A 10,712-nucleotide genomic window follows, 5' to 3' on the forward strand; every position below is an offset into this window, starting at 1 on the left:
TCTGACTCCAGAATAGATCTCAATCCACATCCCCACTTTGTTTAACAGCTTTTCAAACATCTTCACATATTATTTCCCTATGTCTCTTGCATAGCTATATAGATATAATTCTTTCATTTAGATCTTTCAAACTTTTGCAATGTACTTGCAAATACTAGTTATATTTTAATTTTTTACTATTTATATAGTGAAATTCACATGCCTATTCCTAATATTTATTGTGATTTTCTTCTCTATAAATTGCCAATTATTTGCTTATTTCATGAAACTTCAACAAACCACAATATGTTTTTGTTGATCAAATCTATAACTTTCTTGTTACTTTATTTCTTGCTAGTGCTTCAATATAGAATACTGATATCTGTTTGTATCTTGATTAATGCCTCCTTTATTTATTTCTTAATTAATTTGTTGTCCCTTTTCCCCCTTTAGCTTACTTTAATTCATAAATCTTAACTCATTGTTAAATTCTACTATATCTATTTAAGGCTACATATTTTCCTTCTTCCTCTTTGTCTACATCACAGTTTTTACTATGTAATGTTTTACTGCTGTGCATTACTAAATAGATTATAATTTCAGTTTTGATTTTAGTTTATCATTGTTGTTTTTCAGCCACTGAGTCTTGTCTGACTCTTTGCAACCCCAAGGACTGCAGTACGCCAGACTTCCTTGTCCTTCACCATCTCCCAGAGCTTTCTCAAACTCATGTTCATTGAGCCATTGATGCCATTCAAACATCCCATCCTCTTAAGTCTCTTTCTCCTCCTGCCTTCAATCTTTCCCAGCATCAGGGTCTTTTCCAAAGAGTAAGCTCTTCATATCAGGTGGCCAAAGTTTTGGAGTTTCAGCTTCAGCAGCAGTCCTTCCAATGAATATTCAGGACTGATTTCCTATAGGATAAGCTGGTTTGATCTCCTTCAAGTCCAAAGGACTCTCAAGAATCTTCTCCAAAACCATAGTTCAAAAGCATTGATTCCTGGACACTCAGCCTTCTTTTTGGCCCAACTCTCACATCCATACATGACCACTGGAAAAATCACAGCTTTTTTTTTTTTTTTTTTTTTAAGATTTTAATTATTTTTTATTGAAGGATAATTGCTTTACAGATTTTTTGTTTGTTTGTTTTCTGTCAAACCTCATCATGAATCAGCCCATGGACCTTTGTTAGCAAAGTAATGTCTCTGCTTTTTAATATGTTGTCTAAGTGCATCACAGCTTTTTTTTTTTCTCCCAGGGAGTAAGCGTCTTCTAATTTCCTGACTGCAATGACCATCTACAGTGATTTTGGAGCCCCCTCAAAACGAAAGTCTGTCACTGTTTCCATTGCTTCCCCATCTATTTGCCATGAAATGATGGGACTGAATGCCATGATCTTCATTTTTTGAATATTGAGTTTTAAGCCAGGTTTTTCACTCTCTTCTTTCATTTTCGTCAAGAGACTCTTTTATTCCTCTTTGTTTTCTGCCATAAGGGTGATGTCATCTACATATATGAGATTACTGATGTTTCTCCTCTGGGTTGAGAAGAACCCTGGAGAAGGAAATGGCAACTCACTCCAATATTTTGCTTGGGAAATCCCATGGACAGTGGAGCGTGGCAAGCTACAGTCCATTGGGCTCACAAAATAGTTGGACAGAACTTAAGCAGCAAAAACAAAAAATATGTATTTATTATCAAAATGCACCTATTTTCTTTCATGCACTTATTTTGGTATAGGCTTTCATATATTCTCTCTTGTCCAGCTCTCTTATTTAGTAGGATCTTTCTTTCTGTGCTTTTGGTTTTTCAAAATTTGTGCATGTGACTATCATTTACTTTTGTTGCAAAGACCTATTAGTGTTGGCAGCCACTTAGCCTTCAGTGGCATGAGGATGTTCATTAGGGTCATGACCTGACAAGGATGTTTTCTTCAAACTTCTTCTGATACGGTGAGGTACAGTTCATTTAGGTTCAGTGAATACAGATAGAGGAGGGTGGGGGGCATACCATTTTCCAACTTTTAAAATTACAAATGGTTTGCTGTAAGACTAGAGCACTTTTGATTATTTCTCTCCTTGTCTTTTCTTTTGTGTTCCCTTAAGTCTCCGTTTTGTAAATCCATAGTGGTTTTTTTTTTTTTTTTTTTTTTTTTGAGTGTAATTTAAATATCAGGCTCCACTGCCATTTAAAAAGACTTCCTAGGCTGATAATTCTGTTTTTGTTTTTTTTTTTTTTTTCAGAATAGTCCTGGTGTTTTGTCTGGGATGAGAACCACTATTGTCTAACTCAGAAAATGAGCAAGTTGGGCTAGACTGCTTGAGCACTGTGTCTTAATTGCCTGGAGTCTCCTGGGCTTGGACACTTATTTTCTCTTCATATGAGCACCAAGCTTTGATTATTGCTGAAATTGCAGCGGCCTCTGCACTAGATTTCAACTCTATGTGTTTTTCCTGCTAACGTTTACATCATTCTTGCCTCTTTGGCAGCCATGACTTTCCCTCCTAGGAATCTGTCAAAATTTCTTAGTCATAAAAAATGTTCTTTTTAATTGCTATCATTGAGAAAACTGTGTCATAAAAAAGACTTTATTTTCAAAGAATTTAATTGGAAGGAGATGTAAAAGCATATGGCCACCTTGTCATCTAAATTCATCTTCTACCCAAATCAATTCAACAATAAACATATTCTTATAAAAAATTATACATTCTTTATAAAATATAGAGAATCGATAAGTAAAATTAAACAAGGACTCAAGAATTTGGGGATGGTCCTAAGATGGCAGAGGAATAGGACTAGGAGACCACTTTCTCCCCCATAAATTCATCAAAAGAACATTTGAACACTGAGTAAATTCCACAGAACAACTTCTGAATGCCAGCAGAGGACATCAGGTACCCAGAAAAGTAGCCCATTGTTTCGGAAAGGAGACTACATGCCCAACGGTAACTCCCAGTGGAGAAACAGTGCAGACACTTGCATTCGCCACTAGCAATCGTGGGTTGGTAGGAAGGCATGGGCTGCATTGCTTAGAGTAAGGACCGGGCCTGAATGCCCTAAGGGAAATCTGAGGAAACTAACTTGAGGTAGCAAACCAGACTGTGGGATAGCTATTCTGCGAAAAGCCCTAACCTAACACAACATCAGGCATGCTCACAGAACAAAGGACTGAGCAGAGCTAGCCGGCTGCAGACCGGCCCATTCCCCGTCGAAGACAGGCAGGCGAGGGCAGCCAGAGCCGGAAGGTGGCAATCTCAGCCCCAGAGAGGCATCATCTACCAAACTCCAAGAAGGCTTCCTTGCTAATGAAAATTTCTTGGGATTCTGGATGGTCGACATCCACTGGGAGCGTCACAGCCAGAGATCAGCTCCCCAGAAGAGACACTGCTGCTGCTGCTGCTGTTGCTGCTGCTAAGTCACTTCAGCCATGTCCAACTCTGTGCGACCCCATAGTCAGAAGCCCACAGGACTCCTCTGTCCCTGGGATTCTCCAGGCAAGAATACTGGAGTGGGTTGCCATTTCCTTCTCCAATGCATGAAAGTGAAAAGTGAAAGGGAAGTCGCCCAGTCGTGCCCAACTCTTAGCGACCCCATGGACTGCAGCCCACCAGGCTCCTCCATCCATGGGACTTTCCAGGCAAGAGTACTGGAGTGGGGTGCCATTGCCTTCTCCCAGAAGAGACACATGGCACACCTAAGAAAGTGCACCATTTGTACACCCAGAAAACGGAGCGGCAGGGACGAGGGAGGCCATAAGTCGCAGTGACTGTGCATGCCAAGCACCTGTCACCTGAGCTGCTCGGACCTGGGAAGGGCATAAAACGCAGACCCAACCAAGTCTGCACCTTTGAGGAGTACCTGAGTGCCTGAACCTGAGCGGCTTAGACCTGGGAAGTGCATACAACCCAGGGCCAGCCTCAGACAGTTCCCGGCAGAACAACCTAGAGCCTAAGCAGTGTAGACAGGGAAAGCACACACACAGTGAGGGATGGAAAACCCAGTGTGGCTGAGATACTGCAAACACATGCCAGTGTTATTTTTTTGCAGTGTTGCTCCCTCCCCACAGCACGACTAAACAAGTGAGGCTAAAAAAAGTGTCCACCACTGGTCCCTTGTGTCAGGGTGGAAATTAGACACTGAAGAGACCAGCAAACAGAAGCTAAAACAAACAGACGGAATCGCCTTAAGAGTGACAGGTACAATAGATTAAAAACCTGTAGTTAGCATCGACTACATAGGAAGGGGCCTATAGACCTTGAGAAGTATAAGCTGGATCAAGGAACTATCTAAAAATTAAACGACCCCACACTGTCCACAACATCTTTTATGACCACAATGCAGAAAGATTAGATCTCAATTACAGGAGAAAAACTATTAAAAATTCCACCATATGCAGGCTGAAGAACATGCTGCTGAATAACCAACAAATCACAAAAGAAATAAAAAAAGAAATCAAAATATGCATAGAAATGAATGAAAATGAAAACACAATAATCCAAAACATGTGGGACATTGTAAAAAGCAGTGCTAAGGGGAAGGTTCATAGCAACACAGGCATACCTAAAGAAACAAGAAAAGGCCAAATAAATAACCTCACTCTACACTTAAACAACTAGAAAAGGAAGGAATAAAGAATCCAGGGTTAGTAGAAGGAAAGAAATCTTAAAAGTTAGGGCAGAAGTAAAAGCAAAAGAAACAAAAGAGACCATAGCAAAAATCCACAAAGCCAAAAACTGGTTCTTTGAGAGGATAAATAAAATTGACAAACCATTAACCAGATTCATCAAGAAACAAAGGGATAAAAATCAAATCATTAAAGTTAGAAATGAAAATGGAGAGATCACAGCAGACAACACAGAAACACAAAGGATCATAAGAGACTACTGTCAGCAACTATATGCCAATAAAATGGACAACTTGGAAGAAATGGATTAATTCTTAGAAATGTTCAACTTTCCAAAACCAGACCAGGAAGATATAGAAAATCTTAACAGACCTATCACAAGCACGGAAATTGAAGCTGTAATCAGAAATCTTCCAGCAAACAAAAGCCCAGAACCAGATGGCTTCACAGCTGAATTCAACCAAAAATTTAGAGAAGTGTGAACACGTATCCTACTCAAACTCTTCCAGAAAATTGCAGAGGAAGGTTAACTTCCAAACTCATTCTTTGAGACCATCATCACCCTAATACAAAAACCTGACAAAGATGCCACAAAAAAAGAAAACTACAGGCCAATATCACTGATGAACATAGATGCAAAAATCCTTAACAAAATTCTAGCAAACAGAATCCAACAACACATTAAAAAGATCATACACCAAGACCAAGTGGGCTTTATCCCAGGGACACAAGAATTCTTCAATATCCACAAATCAATCAATGTAATACACCACATTAACAAATTGAAAAATAAAAGCCATATGATTGTCTCAATAGATGCAGAGAAGACCTTTGACAAAATTCAACATCCATTTATGATAAAAACATCCAAAAAACAGGAAGAGAAGGAACATGCCTCAGCCTAATAAAAGCTATATATGACAAACCCACAGCAAACATTATCCTCAATGGTGAAAAACTGAAAGCATTTCCTCTAAAGTCAGGAACAAGACAAGGGTGCCCACTCTCACCACTACTATTCAGCCTATTCTGGAAGTTTTGATCACAGAAATCAGAGAAGAAAAAGAAATAAGAGGAATCCAAATTTGAAAAGAAGTAAAACTCTCACTGTTTGCAGATGACATGATCCTCTGCATAGAAAACCCTAAAGACTCCACCAGAAAATTATTAGAACTAATCAATGAATATAGTAAAGTTGCAGGATATAAAATCAACACACAGAAATCCCTTGCATTCCTATACACTAATAATGAGAAAATAGAAAGAGAAATTAAAGAAACAATTCCATTCACCATTGCAATGAAAAAAATAAAATACTTAGGAATATATCTACCTAAAGAAACTAAAGACTTATATATAGAAAACTAAAAAACACTGGTGAAAGAAATCAAAGAGGACACTAATAGATGGAGAAATATACCATGTTCATGGATCGGAAAAATCAATATAGTGAAAATGAGTATACTACCCAAAGCAATTTATAGATTCAATGCAATCCCTATCAAGCTACCAATGGTATTCTTCACAGAGCTAGAACAAATAATTTCACAATTTGTATGCAAATACAAAAAACCTCGAATAGACAAACCGATCTTGAGAAAGAAGAGTGGAACTGGAGGAATCAACCTGCCTGACTTCAGGCTCTACTACAAAGCCACAGTCATCAAGACAGTATGGTACTGGCACAAAGACAGAAATATAGATCAATGGAACCAAATAGAAAGCCCAGAGATAAATCCACGCACATATGGACACGTTATCTTTGACAAAGGAGGCAAGAACATACAAGGGAGAAAAGACAATCTCTTTAACAAGTGGTGCTGGGAAAACTGGTAAACCACTCGTAAAAGAATGAAACTAGAACACTTTATAACACCATACACAAAAATAAATTCAAAATGGATTAAAGATCTAAACATAAGACCAGAAACTATAAAACTCCTAGAGGAGAACATAGGCAAAACACTCCATGACATACATCACGGCAGGATCCTCTATGACCCACCTCCCAGAATATTGGAAATAAAAGCAAAAATAAACAAATGGGACCTAATTAAACTTAAAAGCTTCTGCACCATGAAGGAAACTATAAGCAAGTTGAAAAGACAGCTTTCAGAATGGGAGAAAATAATAGCAAATGAAGCAACAAAGAATTAATCTCAAAAATATACAAGCAACTCTTGTATCTCAATTCCAGAAAAAATAAATGACCCAATCAAAAAATGGGCCAAAGAACTAAACAGACATTTCTCCAAAAAAGACATACAGATGGCTAACAGAACCATGATAAGATGCCCAACATCATTCATTATTACAGTAATGCAAATCAAAACCACGATGAGGTACTATTTCATGCCAGTCAGAATGGTGGCTATCCAAAATGGTGGCAATAAATGCTGGAGAGGGTGTGGAGAAAAGGGAACCCTCTTACACTCTTGGTGCAAACTAGTATAGCCACTATGGAGAACAGTGTGGAGATTCCTTAAAAAACTGGAAATAGAACTGCTTATGGCCCAGCAATCCCACTGCTGGCCATACACACCAAGGAAACCAGAATTGAAAGAGACACGTGTACCCCAATGTTCATCGCAGCACTGTTTATAATAGCCAGGACATGGAAACAACCTAGATGTCCATCAGCGGATGAATGGACAAGAATGCTGTGATACATATACACAATGGAGTATTAATCAGCCATTAAAAAGAATACGTTTGAATCAGTTCTAATGAGGTGGATGAAACTGGAGCCTATTATACAGAGTGAAGTAAGCCAGAAAGAAAAACACCAATACAGTATACTAACGCATATATATGGAACTTAGAAAGATGGTAACAACAACCCTGTATGCGAGACAGCAAAAGAGACACAGATGTATGGAACAGTCTTTTGGACTCTGTGGGAGAGGGCGAAGGTGGGATGATTTGGGAGAATGGCATTGAAACATGTTTAATATCGTAGGTGAATCGAATTGCAGTCCAGGTTCGATGCATGATATAGGATCCTCGGGGCTGGTGCACTGGGATAACCCAGAGAGATGGGATGGGGAGGGAGGTGGGAGGTGGGTTCAGTATGGGGAACACATGTACACCCCTGACGGATTCATTTCAATATATGGTAGAACCAATACAATATTTTAAAGTAATTAGCCTCCAATTAAAAAAAAAAAAGAATTCTACCCATGAGAGATAAATACATTTATAGCCTTGTGTTTGTGTTTGTTTGTGTTTCTTTTCAGGACTATAAGTGCTTAAATGTCAAATAATGTCTCCCTGGTTATGATGCCTAGATACTGACATTTCCATGTAAATATTGCAATTTTAACACTTCCATTATAATAAAATAATTTATAGCATCATATTTATGGCCATTTATGATTATTTTGTATGAAAATATAAGAAATATTCTAGAAACAAATTCTTCAAGTGAGGTTATTATTACGGAATAAAAGAAAAATTAAATAATTCAATATCACCTGACTGTATACTTAAATGTATAAAACAATGTAAGAATGTAGGTACACACATATAAACACATGTGTACTTATATACTTATGGACTTCCCAGGTCTCAATAGTGGTAAAGAAGCTGCCTGCCAATTCAGGAGATGTGAGAGATGCAGGTTCAATCCCTGCGTTGGAAAAATCTCCTATAGTAGGAAATAGTCATCCACTCCAGTATTCTTGCTTGGGAAATTTCATGGACAGAGAATCCTAGTGGGCTACAGTCCTTGGGGCTGCAAAGAGTCAGATACAACTGAATGACTGAGCATTGTATATATATGCACATACGTATCTAATCACTTATTATTGGCTATATTTTCAGTGTATTCCTTATGTTTCCCAGCATTTAAATATTTATACTTTTACTCATTTTTATTATTATTCATGTTTTGTTATTGCTTTATTATCAATTTAAATCTTTTACAAATTTATGAAAATGAATCATATTGTTTCTAATTTTTCTTTTGCTTTTAAATTTAGTTTCTTGATACACATAATGTTTATAAATCTACATAGTCAGATTACTTAGTACTTTCTATTTTTTCTTTGTCATATTTCTAAAGATATTTTCATTCTCAATTATATCAATATCCACTTATATTTTCTTCCAATATAATTTTAAATTTCACATGACAACATTTTAATCCATTAGAAAGCAATTTTATTGAAACAGTATAGTATCACTAGAACATAATAAGTTTATATATTTTTATTTATGTGTTTGTAGCATCTATCCTCTTTGATGATACATTTACTGTCACTATCATTGCAGTTATGAATTAACTGATTAGAATTAAAAATATCACTTAACTAGTATCCTTCAATACAAAGATAACTAAGTTGCCATTAAAGAAAAGAAAAAAAAAAAAAAAAGAAAAAAAAAAAGGAATTGACCCTGATTGAAATAGACTGAAAATTTCAGAAATATTCTTTCAGTTAAAGTAGCAAACTAAATCAGTGCAAAGGAGTGCATTATTTAAAAAATTATGTTGAAATATTTATATCAAATTTTAGAAAGTAAAAATAAGTAAAATGTTGGATTTCTATTTCACATCAGACACCAATATTTTTCATATCTAATACATGTGAAATACAGATATCAATAATGGAAAAATATTAGTAATTAATACAACTGATAAAGTTTTAAAAAGTGAGGTGACTTTTATATTATATATATTCAGAAAGGATGTCTCCTTTAAGAACTCCTTTTCAACATCATACTTCAAGTCTTGGCTAATTCAATAAAACAATAAAAACAAATACAATTTTGGTTACAGGTGACATGATTGTCTATTAGAAAATGTCAAATAATTCATGTTAAAAAGGGATATTTACATTAGCAACAAAATTGAGATACATAAGTATAAATACAACAAAGCATGCACAAGATTTATATGAGAAAATCTATAAAATTCAGATTAATCAAGAGAACTAAATAAGTGGAGAGATATTTCATGTTAATTGATTAAAAGATTGAATATTGTCAATGTGAAAGCTCTTACCAACTTAGTCTGTAGATTAAATGAAATTCCAATCAAAATACCAACAGTTATTGTAAACAAATTGAAAAACTAGTTCTAAAGTTTACATGTGGAAGCAAAAGACTCAGAAAGCAGCACATTGTTGAAGGAGAACAAAACTGGGGACACTATCCAATTAGCTACAATATTTACTTTGAAGCCACAGTAATTTAGACAATGTGATTTTGACTTAGGAAAAAAAAAAAAAGATGAACAGACTAGTGGACTCAATAGAGATCCCAGAAATAGAATCACACAAATATAATGAAAAGGTCTTTGACAAAAGAGCAAAAGTAACTATATGTAACTTTGTATTGTATTTTCCATGTCTCTTGTAATTGTGTTATCATACTTCTACAATTTAAAGACTAAAAAATAAAGAGAAAGAAAAGAGCAAAAATAATTTAATGGAGAGATGATAGAGTCTTCACAGATGATGTTGGGACAAACTAAACCTTCAACCAGAACCTATAAAACTGTTAGAGAAAAACATAGGCAGACAATCTCTGGTATAAATCACAGAAATTTTCTTATGGTCCAAATAATGGAAATAAAAACATAAAAAACAAATGGTATCAATTAAACTTAAAGACCTTTGCACAATGAAGGAAAACAGCAAGGTGAAAAGACAACTCTCAATATGGGAGAAAATAATAGCCAATGAAACAACTGACAAATAATTAATCTCCAAAATATACTAGCAGCTCATATAGCTCAATACCAGAAAAACAAACAACCCGATCAAAAAGTGAACAGAAGACCTAAACAGACATTTCTCCAAAGAAGACTTACAGATGGCCAATAAACACACGAGAAGTTGGTCAACATTGCTCATTATTTGAGAAATGCAAATTAAAACCACAATGAGATATCATCTCATTCTGGTCAGAATGGCTATCATCAAAAAGTCTGCTGCTGCTGCTGCTGCTAAGTCGCTTCAGTCGTGTCTGACTCTGTGCGACCCCATAGACAGCAGCGCACCAGGCTCCCCTGTCCCTGGGATTCTCCAGGCAAGAACACTGGATTGGGTTGCCATTTCCTTCTCCAATGCATGAGAGTGAAAAGTGAAGATGAAGTCGCTCAGACGTG

This window comes from Bos indicus x Bos taurus, chromosome 9 (assembly GCF_003369695.1).
Source record: "Bos indicus x Bos taurus breed Angus x Brahman F1 hybrid chromosome 9, Bos_hybrid_MaternalHap_v2.0, whole genome shotgun sequence".
Taxonomy (NCBI): Eukaryota; Metazoa; Chordata; class Mammalia; order Artiodactyla; family Bovidae; genus Bos; species Bos indicus x Bos taurus.